Source organism: Ranitomeya imitator, chromosome 5 (genome assembly GCF_032444005.1).
Source record: "Ranitomeya imitator isolate aRanImi1 chromosome 5, aRanImi1.pri, whole genome shotgun sequence".
In the NCBI taxonomy this organism is placed as follows: domain Eukaryota; kingdom Metazoa; phylum Chordata; class Amphibia; order Anura; family Dendrobatidae; genus Ranitomeya; species Ranitomeya imitator.
Window position 1 is genome coordinate 188,890,168 of NC_091286.1, and position 16,522 is coordinate 188,906,689.

Genomic DNA, 16,522 nt, shown 5'->3' on the forward strand with positions numbered 1-16,522 from the left:
GTCCAGATCTAGAAAGTAGACATGTCGGTCATGGGAGAAGGTTATCTTAATGTTAATATTATTTCCATTAAGTTTGATGAAAAATTCATGTAGTTGTTCAATTGTTCCTTTCCATATAAAGAACACATCATCAATATAATGAATCCAGTAGTGCACCTTGTCAATGTGCTCCACTGGATTGCTAAGAAAGATATCCCTCTCCCAGGCCCCTAGAAAACAATTAGCATAGGACGGAGCCCAGGCGGCCCCCATGGCAGTTCCCCGAAGCTGGAGATAACTCTGGTTATGAAAAATAAAACAAGTATGTGTCAAAATGAACTTAAGAAGTTGTAAAATAAATTCAACCAAAGATTTGTCCATATCACCAGCCTAAAGGCACCAAGAGACTGCCCTGAGTCCGTCCTCATGACTAATTGATGTATGCAAACTTTCTATGTCAGCTGTTACAAGGATCATGTCATCTTGCACATGAAGACTATCTAAGCTGCGCAACGCTGACGTGTTGTCTTTAATGAACGACGGAAGTGTGTTCACTAATGGCTTGAGGTAAAAGTCAATTATATGGCAGGCCAATTCACAAATACCTTCATTTACTGAGACTATGGGTCTCCCTGGTGGATTTAAAGGGTCTTTGTGAATCTTAGGAATAAGATAAAAGGTGGGCATCCTAGGTTTAGTTAGAGCAATTGAGTCCATCAGTTTTTTGGAATAGTACCCACCTCAAAAGCATGAGTCACAATTTCAACAAGATCCTGTTGGAAATTGATAAGGGGGTTGTAGAACAGCTTTTTATAGCAGGTTTTATCTGAAAGCAATTTATACGCTTGCTTCTCATATTGATGATTTGGCCATATAACTACATTACCCCCCTTATCGGCCTGCTTGATTGTCACATCAGTCCATTTTTGCATTTCTCTAATAGCCCTGTGTTTAATTTGATTTCTCCCACGAAATTTGTTAGAACAGAGTTGTTCAATGTCACCGGAAACCATTTTAACAAACACATCCACCGCTGGACAAGTACTCAATGAAGGAATTTTTTTTAATTTATTATATAGATGAGTTGGAAAATTACTCACCAGTAGTGTTGAGTGATACTTTCCGATATCCAGAAGTATCGGTATTGGATTGGATCGGCTGATATCCAAAAAAAATCAGATATCGCCGATACCGATACCAATACAAGTCAATGGGACACAAATATCGGAATGTAAATAAGCCCTTTCTATCCTTCTACATCCTCTTCCGGACGGGGGGAAGAGTGTGGGCGGTGCGTGGGCGGACACTGTGTGTGCGGGCGGGGTCTGTGTGGGCCTGCCAGGGATGTGTACCTGCCTGCCGGGGCTCTGTACGGGCCTATCGGGGCTCTGTGGGGGCCTGCCGCGGCTCTATGCAGGTTGCCTGGGCTCTATGCGGCGCGCCGGGGCCTCTGCGGCGTGTCTCTGTGCAGTGTGAGGGGTGTCTCTGTGCGGTTTGCGGGGTCTCTGTGCGGCGTGCGGGGTCTCTGTGCTACACTGACAGTGATTGACACCTTAGCCAATGATGGGACAGTAGTAGTCCCATCATCCGGCTCATGTGTTGAATGAAAAAAAATTAAAAAAAATAAAAATACTCCATACTCCATACATACTCCATACAGTACATTCATACAATACATACATATAGACATACAGTACATTAAACATAGAGTTCATACCCACCATTACTTGTCATTTTGATCCCCGAAGCCAGTGTCAACCTGTAAAAAATATGAAAAAAACCAAACAATATACTCCCTGTCTGCAGAAATCCACGAGTGTCCCATGACGATCTCCCGTGGAGAGCAGCAGCATCAGATGATGCGACTGCTCTCCAGGGGCCCCAGAAACACAATGACGGGAGGAAGAGATTCCTCCACCGCTGTAAAAAAAATAGTCCCTATCCTCACTTATGGCATTGCTGGGTGAGAAATTTTCCCACACAGCAATTGCCATAAAGTGCCACTTTGAACTATAATAACCTCAGTGATGCACTGCAGGAGCCATTGTCTCCTGTCAGTGTGCCACTGAGGGTCCTATAGAGCAGTGACATCACCCAATGTCACTGTTCTATAGGGGAGATCGTCGTGGGACACTCGTCATTAATTGGACTACGGCGGACAGGTAGTATATGGTTTATTATTTTACGTTTTTTGCAGGCGCAGAAGTATGGTTAAATGAAGAATATTAAAATACTTTTTTTCCTAATGTGTGCGTGTTTTATTAACCCTTTCTTACTATTGGAATGATTATGGATAGGTGTCTTATTGACGCCTCTCCGTTATTAACCCAGCTTAATGTCACCTTACAATAGCAAGGTGACATTACCCCTTTACCCCATATCCCACCGCCACACGGGAGTGGGAAGAGAGGGGCTAAGTGCCGGAATTGGCGCCATTTCTGGGGCGGCTGTGGACTGGTATTTGTAGCCGGGGGGGGCAATATCCATGGCCCCTCTCTAGGCTATAAATATCAGCCCGCAGTTGTCTGCGTAGCCTTTCTGGCTATAAAATATAGGGGGACCCCACGTCATTTTTTTGGGGGGTCCCCCTATTTTAATAGCCAGTAAAGGCTACGCAGACAGCTGCGGGCTGATATTCATAGCAGGCTACAAATATTGGCCCCCGGCTGTCGGCTTTCCCCCTCTGGCGCTGAAAATTGCGCGGGAGCCCACAACGTTTTTTTCCGTTTTTTTTTTAATTCAACGCTCATTAAGGCTTCTTTCACTCTTGCGTCGGTACGGGTCCGTCGCTATGCGAAGGGCTGACGTACCGACGCATATTGTGAAATTTGTGCACGACGTGGGCAACGGATGCAGTTTTTCAACACATCCGCTGCCCATTCTGAACTCTGGGGAGGATTGGGCGGAGTTTCTGCCGCGGATGCACGGTAGAAAATGGCGGGCGCGACGGCCAAAAAAACGTTCATTTGAATGTTTTTTCGTGCCGACGGTCAGCCAAAACATGACGGACGCGACATGTGGCCATCCGTCGCGATCCGTCGCTAATACAAGTCTATGTGTAAAAAACGCATTCTGCAAGCACATTTGCAGGATCCGCTTTTTCCGCCGGAAACGTTTTTTTCTCATAGAGTTGTATTAGCGCCAGATTGCGCCTGATGACCACACGTTTCATCGATTTTTTTGCTGGATCCGTCGCTGTGCGTTTTTTCGCCGGACAGAAAAAAATGTTCCTCTGTATGTGTTTTCCGTCCGGCGGAAACAGCGTTTTTGACGGATCCTGCAAAAAACGGATGAAATGTGTGGCCATCAGGCGCAATCCAGCGCTAATACAACTCTATGAGAAAAAACTAGATCTGGCGGAAAAAGACGGATCCTGTGGAAACACCGGATCCGGTGGAAAAAAACGGATCCGGGGGAAAAAAATGGATCCGGTGGAAAAAAAACGATCCGGTGGAAAAAAATGGATCCTGCAAATGTGCCCGCAGATTGCATTTTACCCATATACTTGTATTAGCGACAGATCGCGACGGATGGCCACACGTCGCGTCCGTCGTGCAACGGATCCATCGTGTTTTGGCGCGGCATGGTGTTGGCATGCGCGGCAGAAACTCCGCCCCCTCCTCCCCAGACTTCAGAATGGGCAGCGGATGCGTTGAAAAACTGCATCCGCTGCCCACATCGTGCACAAATTTCACAACGTGCGTTGGTACATTGGCCTGACGCATAGCGACGGACCCGTACCGACGCAAGAGTGAAAGAAGCCTTAATGAACATTGAATTTAAAAAAAAGAAAAAGCGGAAAAAAACGGCGTGGGCTCCTGTGCAATTTTCTGTGCCAGAGGGGGAAAGCTAACGGCCGGGGGCCAATATTTGTAGCCTGCTATCAATATCAGCCAGCATCTGTCTGCAGAGTCTTTGCTGGCTATTAAAATAGTGGGACCCCCCCAAAAAAAATGACGTGGGGTCCCCCTATATTTTATAGCCAGAAAGGCTACGCAGACAGCTGCGGGCTGATATTCATAGCCTAGAGAGGGGCCATGGATATTGGTCCCCCCCCGGCTACAAATACCAGTCCGCAGCCGCCCCCGAAATGGCGCATCTGTAAGAGATGAAAAAGCAGCAGCGGTGGTGTCTGACTGCTGGATCCAGGTTTCAGTAAACCAGGAGATTAAGAGAATTAGAAAGGAAGAAGTCATGGATGAAGGAGAGTTTATTACACACAGAGTGAGAATTCCAAAGGGCACAACTGAAAAAGACAGAAGGCATGCATGGAATATTAATAAGGTTAGAGGGGTTTCTGCGTGTAGCAGTTGGGAGGTTTGACTGGCTATAACATGGGGGGCCGGGTTTGGGAGAGATGTCTCCAGCGACTAGGAGAAGGAGGATAGAAAGAGTGAGCAGATGGTTAAGTGATTTGTGAGAGCGTCTCTTGTGTTGGATGGTGGGACTGAATGGATCTGCGCTGTTAAGCAGTGTGAACAGAGCATGAGTGCTATTCATAGGAGAGGCAAGGACAGAGGGGCCGATATGGATGGAGTGTAGAGAGTTAATGCAAGGGCGGTGAATGTGAGTGAATGTGGCAGCCAGGATATAGAATATACAAATACATATGGTGAATATTTGTTCTGTTCCAAATGAACAGGGAGTTGAAAGATTAAAGTGTCTTACCTGTCTTCTGCCCTGTCTAACTGCCAGCACTTAGAAAAAGTACTTTGAATAATAGTACACGAATGCACCCCTGCACGAATGCATCCCCAAAGTATGTCTACATTTATAGAAGGCTAGCTCTTAGATCTTTATTTTATTTTTATTTTTTTTAAAGCTCGTTAGCAATCAATCTAACTCAGTTGAGACAGCAGGACACAATAAATGTAGTGAACAGATGCCTATCCATTATTAATCCAATAGTATAGTAATAAAGGGTTAATAAAACACACACACATTAGGAAAAAAGTATTTTAATATTCTTCATTTAACCATACTTCAGCGCCTGCAAAAAACGTAAAATAATAAACCGTATACTACCTGTCCGCAGTAGTCCAATTAATAACGAGTGTCCCACGACGATCTCCCCTATAGAACAGTGACATTGGGTGATGCCACTGCTCTATAGGACCCTCAGTGACACACTGACAGGAGACAATGGCTCCTGCAGTGCATCACTGAGGTTACTATAGTTCAAAGTGGCACTTTATGGCAATTGCTGCGTGGGAAAATTTCTCACCCAGCAATGCCATAAGTGAGGATAGGGACTATTTTTTTTACAGCGGTGGAGGAATCTCTTCCTCCTGTCATTGTGTTTCTGGGGCCCCAGGAGAGCGGTTGCATCATCTGATGCTGCTGCTCTCCACGGGAGATCGTCGTGGGACACTCGTGGATTTCTGCGGACAGGGATAATATTGGTTGTTTGTTTTTTTCTTATATTTTACAGGTTGACACTGGCTTCGGGGATCAAAATGACAAGTAATGGTGAGTATGAACTCTATGTTTAATGTACTGTATGTCTATATGTATATATTGTATGTAATGTATGAATGTACTGTATGGAGTATGTTGTGACGCAGCAGTAGGACCATATACAGTGAAACGGCAGTGACCCAAGCAAGTTCAAACAAAACGTTCTTTTATTGTGTTACTTCACACAGTCAATATAGTATTCAGCTTCTTCATACAGTCCATTAATAATGCATGGCTATATGACGCAGTCAATACACAGGCCGAACTTCCCTCTGTCCAGTTTCCCTGGGTGACCGCACGCCGGTAACAAGTCTCTGTACTCACTCAGCGCACTGCACTCTTTATCCTCTGGAGTGCAGCCGGGTACACATAAGACAGCCCAAGACGCAGGGTGTCAGTCTCTCTGGTTCCTTTAGCCTCTGTGCTGCTCCACACAGAGAAAGCTCTGCAGACAACTGCCCTGTCTGATTCCAAGAACACACTGACACCCTTCCCCCAGTACTACAGGGCTTTTTAACCCCTTCATGACCCAGCCTATTTTGACCTTAATGACCTGGCCGTTTTTTTGCAATTCTGACCAGTGTCCCTTTATGAGGTAATAACTCAGGAACGCTTCAACGGATCCTAGTGGTTCTGAGATTGTTTTTTCGTGACATATTGGGCTTCATGTTAGTGGTAAATTTAGGTCAATAAATTCTGCATTTATTTGTGATAAAATCGGAAATTTGGCGAAAATTGTGAAAATTTCGCAATTTTCACATTTTGAATTTTTATTCTGTTAAACCAGAGAATTATGTGACACAAAATAGTTAATAAATAACATTTCCCACATGTATACTTTACATCAGCACAATTTTGGAAACAAAATTTTTTTTGCTAGGAAGTTATAAGGGTTAAAATTTGACCAGCGATTTCTCATTTTTACAACGAAATCTACAAAACAATTTTTTTTTTAGGGACCACGTCACATGTGAAGTCAGTTTGAGGGGTCTATATGGCTGAAAATACCCAAAAGTAAAACCATTCTAAAAACTGCACCCTTCAAGGTGCTCAAAACCACATTCAAAAAGTTTATTAACTCTTCAGGCGCTTCACAGCAGCAGAAGCAACATAAAAGGAAAAAATGAACATTTAACTTTTAGTCACAAAAATGATTTTTTAGCAACAATTTTTTTATTTTCCCAATAGTAAAAGGAGAAACTGAACCATGAAAGTTGTTGTCCAATTTGCCCTGAGTACGCTGATACCTCATATGTGGGGGTAAACCACTGTTTAGGCGCACGGCAGGGCCTGGAAGGGAAGGAGCGCCATTTGACTTTTTGAATGAAAAATTGGCTCCACTCTTTAGCAGACACCATGTCACGTTTGGAGAGCCCCCGTGTGCCTAAAAATTGGAGCTCCCCCACAAGTGACCCCATTTTGGAAACTAGACGCCCCAAGAAACATATCTAGATGCATAGTGAGTACTTTAAACCCCCAGGTGCTTTACAAATTGATCCGTAAAAATGAAAAAGTACTTTTTTTCACAATTTTACAGCCAGGAGCTCTGCTAATGCAGCTGTGCTCCTGGCTGTAAAACCCCGGGGAATGAAGGTAATGTAGGTCAATGACCTATATTTACTTTCATTCGCGGTGATGCGCCCCCTGCTGGATGTCCCGCATCAACGCGAATGAAGGTAAATATAGGTCATTGACCTACATTACCTTCATTCCCCGGGGTTTTACAGCCACAAGCACAGATGCATTAGCAGAGCTCCTGGCTGTAAAATTTTTTAACCCCTTCAGATGGATTTACATCGTGGGATGTTACAGATCAACGGAAGGTATGTATATTGTTGGTTTATTATTTTTTCTTTGTTACAGAGCGAGGGTCTTCAGGTCGATTGAGAGAACAATAAAATATTAAAACAACCTTTGTGTTTATTTAGTTAAAATACTTTTTTAATAATGTGTGTGTGTGAATTTTAACCCTTTCATTCAATTGGATTAATAATGGATAGGTGTCATAATTGACGCCTTGACGCCTCTCCATTATTAATCTGGCTTAATGTCACCTTACAATAGCAAGGCGACATTAACCCTTCATTACCCCATACCCCACCGCTACACGGGAATGGGAAGAGAGTGGCCAAGTGCCAGAATAGGCGCATTTTCCAGGTGTGCCTTTTCTGGGGTGGCTGGGGGCAGATGTTTTTAGCCGGGGGGGGGGGGGGGAGCAAAAACCATGGACCCTCTCCAGGCTATGAATATCTGCCCTCAGTCACTGGCTTTACTACTCTGGCGGAGAAAATTGCGAGGGAGCCCACGCCAATTTTTTCCGCCATTTAACCCTTTAATTTAATAGCTACAGAGCCCAAATTTTGCACATACACACTACTAACATTAGTAGTGTGGAATATGCAACAAAAATGGGGATATGAGATGGTTTACTGTATGTAAACCATGTCTCATATCATGTCGGGTTTAGGAAGGAGATAGCAAAAGCCGGCAATTGAATTACCGGCTTTAAACCTATCTCGCGCTGGATGAAATATTAATATATATACATATATGTGTATACTAGATTGTGGCCCGATTCTAACGCATCGGGTATTCTAGAATATGCATGTCCCTGTAATATATGGACAATGATGATTCCAGAATTCGCGGCAGACTGTGCCCGTCGCTGATTGGTCGAGGCAACCTTTATGACATCATCGTCGCCATGGCAACCATTATGACATCATCGTCGCTGTGCCCGTTGCTGATTGGTCGAGGCCTGGCGGCCTCGACCAATCAGAGACGCGGGATGTCTACGTCCTTTATGACATCATCGTCGCTGTGCCCGTTGCTGATTGGTCGAGGCCTGGCGGCCTCGACCAATCAGGGAGCCGGGATTTCCAGGACAGACAGACAGACAGACGGAAAAACCCTTAGGCAATTATATATATAGATATATATACAGTATATATGTTTTTATGTTTTTTTGAGCCGATGGATCCATTGTAAATCCGTATGTTGGTTTTGCAAGTCTGCAAGAAAAACACGCAGTACGGATGCCATACGGATTACATACGGAGGATGCCATGCGCAAAATACGCTGACACACCCTGCCTACGGAGGAGATACGGACCACTATTTTGGGGACTTTTCTGCATATTACGGCCGTAATATACGGACCATATTTTTATATGCTGAGTGTGACGCCGGCCTTTGGGCGCACAGCAGGGCTAGGAAGGGAAGGCACGACATTTGGCTTTTTAAATGGAAAATTAGCTCCAATCATTAGCGGAGACCATGTCATGTTTGGAGAGCTCCTGTGTGCCTAAACATTGGAGATCCCCCACAAATGACCCCATTTTGGAAACTAGACCCCCAAAGGAACTAATCTAGATATGTGGTGAGCACTTTGAACCCCCATCTGCTTCACAGAAGTTTATAACGCAGAGCCATGAAAATAAAAAAAAATTTCTTTTCTCAAAAATGATTTTTTAGCCCGCAATTTTTTGTTTTCCCAAGGGTAACAGGAGAAATTTGACCCCAATATTTGTTGTCCAGTTTCTCCTGAGTACGGTGATACCCCATGTGTGGGGGTAAACCACTGTTTGGGCACACATCTGGGCTCAGAAGGGAAGTAGTGACGTTTTGAAATGCAGACTTTGATGGAATGGTCTGCGGGCGTCACATTGCATTTGCAGAGCCCCTGGTGTACCTAAACAGTAGAAACGCCCCACAAGTGACCCCATTTTGGAAACTAGACCCCCCAAGGAACTTATCTAGATATGTGGTGAGCACTTTGAACCCCAAAGTGCTTCATAGACATTTACAACGCAGAGCCGTGAAAATAAAAAAATAATTTTTCTTTCCTCAAAAATGATGTTTTAGCAAGCAATTTTTTTATTTTCACAAGGCTAACAGGAGAAATTGGACCCCAGTAATTGTTGCGGTTTGTCCTGAGTATGCTGGTACCCCATATGTGGGGGTAAACCACTGTTTGGGCACACGTCGGGGCTCGGAAGTGAGGGAGCACCATTTGACTTTTTGAATTCAAGATTGGCTGGAATCAATGGTGGCGCCACGTTGCGTTTGGAGACCCCTGATGTGCCTAAACACTGGAAACCCCTTAATTTTACCTCCAACACTAACCCAACACACCCCTAACCCCAACTGTAGCCATAACCCTAATCACAACCCTAACCACAACCCTAATTCCAACCCTAACCCTAAGGCTATGTGCCCACGTTGCGGATTCGTGTGAGATTTTTCAGCACCATTTTTGAAAAATCCGCGGGTAAAAGGCACTGCGTTTTACCAGCGGATTTACCGCGGATTTCCAGTGTTTTTTGTGCGGATTTCACCTGCGGATTCCTATTGAGGAACAGGTGTAAAACGCTGCGGAATCCGCACAAAGAATTGACATGCTGCGGAAAATACAACGCAGCGTTTCCGCGCGGTATTTTCCGCGCTGTATTTTCCGCACCATGAGCACAGCGGATTTGGTTTTCCATAGGTTTACATGGTACTGTAAACCTGATGGAACACTGCTGCGAATCCGCAGCGGCCAATCCGCTGCGGATCCGCAGCCAAATCCGCACCGTGTGCACATAGCCTAATTCTAAAGGTATGTGCACATGCTGCGGATAACGCTGCGGATCCGCAGCAGTTTCCCATGAGTTTACAGTTCAATGTAAACCTATGGGAAACAAAAATCGCTGTACAGATGCTGCAGAAAAACTGCACGGAAACGCAGCGGTTTACATTCCGCAACATGTCACTTTTTTCTGCGGATTCCGCAGCGGTTTTACAACTACTCCAATAGAAAATTGCAGTTGTAAAACCGCAGTGAAATGCGCAGAAAAACAGCGGTAAATCCGCCATAAATCCGCAGCGGTTTAGCACTGCGGATTTATCAAATCCGCTGTGGAAAAATCCGCAGAGGACCAGAATACGTGTGCACATACCGAAACCCTAACCCTAACCCTAGTTCTAACCCCAACCTTAGTGGAAAAAAAAAATATATATTTATTTTATTATTGTCCCTACCTAGGGGGTGACAAAGGGGGGGGGGGAAGTCATTTACTATTTTTTTTATTTTGATCACTGTGATAGGTTTTATCACAGTGATCAAAATGCACATTGGAACGAATCGGCTGGCAGATTCGGCGGGCGCACTGCGCATGCGCCCGCCATTTTGGAAGATGGCAGCGCCCATGGAGAAGACGGACAGACCCCGGGAGGATCGGTAAGTATGATGGGGTGGGGGGGAGCACAGGGGGGGTGGATCGGAGCACGAGGGGGTGGATCGGAGCACGGGGGCGGTGGATCAGAGCATGGGGGGGTGGATCGGAGCACGGGGGGAGCAGACAAGAGCACGGGGGGAGCGGACAGGAGGACGGAGGGGACCGGAGCAGTGTACAGGACCGATCGGAGGACTGGGAAAAAAAAAAATAAATCTGTACCTTTAGCAGACCAGTGTTTCCAGCCATGGCCGATGATATTACAGCATCGGCCATGGCTGGATTGTAATATTTCACCAGTTTTAATAGGTGAAATATTACAAATCGCTCTGGTTGGCTGTTTCACTTTCAACAGCCAATCAGAGCGATCGTAGCCACGGGGGGGGGGGGGAGGGGGAAGAGCTGAACTACCACTCCTCCTGTCCCTGCAGATCAGGTGAAATTGGAGTTAACCCTTTCACCGGATCTGCAGGGACGCGATCTTTCCATGATGCCACATAGGCGTCATGGGTCGGATTGGCACCGACTTTTATGGCGCCTACGTGGCGTCATGGGTCGGGAAGGGGTTAATCAGTCACTGCTTCACTATTCTAATTACAGCCACAGCCTCACTACGCTTCCTTGCACATTCTGGAGAGCACATACAGCGCCCCCTAGCTGTAACAGGGGTCACTGCCTCACAATGTATGGAGTATTTTCTTTTTCCTTTTCATTCAACACATTAGCCAGTTGATGGGACTACTACTGTCCCATCATTGGCTAATGTGTCAATCACTGTCAGTGTAGCAGGCATCGTCCGATGGGACTTGTGATGCCCGCACGCCGCACAGAGACCCCGCATGACGCACAGAGACACCCCGCACGCCGCACAGAGACACGCCGCACAGAGACCCCGCACGCCGCACAGAGCCCCAGCACGCCGCACAGACCCCAGAGAGCCCTGGCAGCCCGCATAGAGCCCTGGCACGCCGCATAGAGCCCCGGCACACAAGCACAGAGCCCCACAGTCACGCACAGACCCCGCTGGCACACATACACACGCAGTCTCCGCCCACACTTGATTATACTGCATAATAGCACTATAGGAACTTCCGATTTCGATTTCGCAAAAGTATCGCAACTCGGTATCGGAATTCCGATACAGCGAATATCGGCCGATACCCAATATTTGCAGTATCGGAATGCTCAACACTACTCACCAGTCACATCCAGTTCATCCAACAGGGATTTCAAAATGGCAACAGCCTGTTCCTCAACCGAATCAAACTGACAATAAGTGGATCTCTCATGATATCTTTTCAGAATCAATTTTCATGCAAATAAGTGAGCATCTTTCACCACTGTGAAGGAATCTAAAGGTTTAGTGGGAGAAAATGTTAAACCCTATTGTAGGATGTCTTCCTGTACAGAGGTTAGAGTGTGATCGGACAAATTTATTACCTTAGGTTGATCTTTTTTTGGTCCTTGTTTTTTTAGAGGAACCATAATTATTCCATCTTCCACCATATCTAGTTCTCATATTAAAGGACCTGGATGTTTCCATATCCTGTGTAGACATTTGGCTTGAGAGAGAAGTGATGGAAGAACTCTTAGATGGAGGTTCGCTTCTTTCTTTTTTATTTTGCCATTTAAAAATTATTTTTTGTCTCATAATCATTCTGATCATGCTCATATTTTTTAGTTTTGACCCCACAGACATCCTTCTCCCATTTTTCCATGTCCTTGGTAATATCTTGAAAGAATTGATCCATCTGTTCTTTCGAATAATCAAGAGTTATTTGTGTCTGCATTGAACTAATTTGAAGATCCAAACCATTCAACAGCCTAGTATTCTTATCATTGATTATTTCAATAAATTTCAAAGAGCAGGCAGTGGCAACTTCCTCCCATCTAGCATTTAGGGCATCATCACCGAGCTCAAAGGTCAGATACAACTGAATGCGGAGACCTCTCGGAATAATGTTACATGTATGATAGTTCTGCAATGAAGCACGAGTCCACCACACCCGTATTTTTTTATGCAATAGATTTCGGTATTTTTTCGAACGAGTCTTTAAAATTACTACTAGGAATATCTTTATTGGCGCCAGTAGTTCTTGGTTTAAAAATATCACCAACACGGTCAAGCTACTAAAATGCTTGTGCATGCCCTCATCATCTCCCGCCTTGACTACTGCAACATCCTTTTCTTCTGCCTCCCTGCTAACACCCTTGCACTTCTCCAGTCCATTCTTAACACTGCTGCCCGACTAATTCATCTCTCTCCCCTCGCTACTCCTCCGCTTCCCCCCTATGCAAATCTCTTCACTCGCTCCCATTCCCTCAGCGTATCCAGTACAAATTACTAATACTAATAATAATACTAATAATAACCTGTCTCCTCCATATATCTCTGAACTAATCTCCCGATACCTTCCCTCACGTAATCTCCGGTCCTCCCAAGACCTTCTCTCCTCCACACTTATTCGCTCCTCACACAACCGCCTCCAAGACTTCTCCCGAATATCCCCCATCCTCCGGAACTCTTTGCCCCAACACGTCCGACTATCAACCACATTCGGATACTTCAGATGGAACCTGAAAACCCACCTCTTCAGGAAAGCCTACAGCCTGCACTGATCCTGCTGCCTCCTCACCACTACCGAAGCTACCGCCTCACCAACACCGGAGCTGCTGCAACCCTCAACCTATTGTCTCCTTCCCCACCATCCTGTAGAATGTAAGCCCGCAAGGGCAGGGTCCTCGCTCCTCTGTATCAGTCTGTAATTGTTAGTTTGCTTACTGTAAGTGATATCTGACATTTGTATGTAACCCCTTCTCAGGTACAGCACCATGGAATCAATGGTGCTATATAAATAATAATAACACGGTCTTGCCAGTTTTTCCCTAGCTTTATGATCCATAGTGATCAAAGGGACAAGAACTCTGTTCAAAAACAGGAAATAAACAATATTAACACTCAAAGAATATCCCAAAATATATAAAGGACAAAAAACTCAGAAGCGTATGTCCTGTGTGGTATGCTGACTCTTGGCTGCAATCTTTTTCACGTTAAGGCTCTATTCCGGTTAATGTTGAAATTCTTCCACCATCATTTCAAATGTATGCATCATTTGCATGTTACTACTGACTTGGGACCTTGCTTATATCTATCTATCTATCCAGCCTATCTTGGTGAACAATGAAATTTTGTATACGACGTTTCTTGGAAATTACCATCAACAATTATGTAAAAGAACAGGGATTTTTCAACTATTTTATGGAGCATACTTTTCCAGGTAGTTGCTGTATTAGGTTAAATGATGCACATTTTGTCTTTAATTATTTATATAGATTTTTTATTATAAAAAATATTTTCACCTGGTCACTTTTCAGTGTATTAGTAATTTTTTTTTATTAATTGTATTATCAATCTTATACATTGACTAGATGGTGGCGGGATAGTACGTCCGAGGTCAGATCCTCTGCTTTGATGCAGGGCTACGCGGTGAGACCGCATCAAAGCTGGGACATGTCAGCTGCTTTGAACAGCTGACATGTGCCCATAATAGGCGCGAGCAGAATCGCGATCTGCCCGCGCCTATTAACTAGTTAAATGCCGCTGTCAAACGCAGACAGCGGCATTTAACTACCGCTTCCGGCCAGGCGGCCGGAAATGACGTCATCGCCGACCCCCGTCACATGATCGGGGGTCGGCGATGCGTCTGCATTGTAACCATAGAGGTCCTTGAGACCTCTATGGTTACTGATCGCCGGTAGCTGTGAGCACCACCCTGTGGTCAGCGCTCACAGCACACCTGCAATTCTGCTACATAGCAGTGAACAGCAGATCGCTGCTATGTAGCAGAGCCGATCGTGCTGTGCCTGCTTCTAGCCTCCCATGGAGGCTATTGAAGCATGGCAAAAGTAAAAAAAAAAAAGTTAAAAAAATATGAAAAAAATAAAAATTTTTATAAAAGTTTAAATCACCCCCCTTTCGCCCCAATCAAAATAAATCAATAAAAAAATATCAAATCTACGCATATTTGGTATCGCCGCGCTCAGAATCGCCCGATCTATCAACTAAAAAAAAGCATTAACCTGATCGCTAAACAGCGTAGCGAGAAAAAAATTCAAAATGCCAGAATTACGTCGCCGTGACATTGCATTAAAATGCAATAACGGGCGATCAAAAGAACGTATCTGCACCAAAGTGCTATCATTAAAAACGTCATCTTGGCACACAAAAAATAAGCCCTCAACCGACCCCAGATCATGAAAAATGGAGACGCTACGGGTATCAGAAAATGGCACAATTTTTGTTTTTTAGCAAAGTATGGAATTTTTTTTTACCACTTGGGTAAAAAATAACATAGTCATGTTAGGTGTCTATGAACTCTATGTACTGACCTGGAGAATCATAATGGCAGGTCAGTTTTAGCATTTAGTGAACCTAGCAAAAAAGCCAAACAAAAAACAAGTGTGGGATTGCACTTTTTTGCAATTTCACCGCACGTGGAATTTATTTCCCGTTTTCTAGTACAAGACATGCTAAAACCAATGATGTTGTTCAAAAGTACAACTCGTCCCGCAAAAAATAAGCCCTCACATGGCCAAATTGACGGAAAAATAAAAAAGTTATGGCTCTGGGAAGGAGGGGTGTGAAAAACGAACACGGAAAAACGAAAAATCCCAAGGTCATGAAGGCGTTAAGGTATATTTTACCTAGTATATAATTTCACTGAGTCACACACCTTGTTATATAACTAGTAAATTGTTTATTTCTTATATGTACTTACCATACATGGTTTTGCACACCGCATATTGATTTATATTGGCTGGATTTAGTGTCTCCGCATATTGTTTCACATTGCTTTGATGTTGGTGCGCATGATTAGCCTTTGTGACTTCGGAGCTTTGGTGGCTGGTGCCAGGGACGCACCGCGCACGCGCTGTCTCTCTGACGGACGTGCGTGTGTGCTCCATTGCCGCTCATGTGAAGGTCCTGGGGGTTGTCATGGAGGCGGTGCATGCGCCGTCACCACAGGATCGGTGTGGTTTTTACTGCGACTGCGCTTTCCTCTCCTAATTATAAACATATGTAATCTAACACATGGGCATTTAATAGCCTTTTCATTGACCAGACTGTATATAAATTATCAGGACCCCTCCCTAACACATGCCTCCTGAGGAAGTCTTGACGAAATGTTCGTTGAGGCGGCGGGGACGGTTTGCCACCGGCACATTGCCTTCTAACATTAGTAAGTATGCTGCATTTGCATTTGAATTGTGTGTTTTAGCAATTTATTCTGGACCATATACTATGCACTTTGCACTTTACATTCACTGTGTCTAAGATTGCTGTTAATTCATAGGTAATTCTATATCTGTTAGTACAGACCTATGTGATGAATATTGCACTATGTTATTATAGTTTCCACTGACTAGTATTGCTGGAGGATGCATTGTAATAATTTTTAGAAAAAATGCTATAATATGTGTTGGTCACAACCTGTCCCTGGAATAATGGTGTCCAGTAGTTCTGATTTTAATGTTTTTTGATTCTGTACTTTATTAATAAAGATTTGAATTTAAGGATTATACTCGATTTGTGGTCTCTATGCACCAATTTTTTTCTGGTTGTAAAAAGGGATCAAAAAATGTCATGTGCCCGAAAATGATACCTGTAAAAACATCAACTCGTCCCACAAAAAACAAGACCTCACATGACTCTGTGGGCCAAAATATGGAAAAATTATAGCTCTCAAAATGTGGTGATGCAAAAACTATTTTTTGCAATAGAAAACATCTTTTAGTGTGTGACAGCTGCCAAACAAAAACCTGCTATAAAAACCCGCTATAAATAGTAAATCAAACAACCCTTCATCACC

General features: G+C 44.3%; 1 protein-coding gene across 1 annotated transcript in view; it reads left to right on the forward strand.

The window, feature by feature from the left end:
- Positions 1–16,522, forward strand: part of CEP170 (centrosomal protein 170) — a 303,057-nt gene that overhangs the window by 38,027 nt on the left and 248,508 nt on the right. The gene's annotated exons all lie outside the window — the stretch shown is intronic.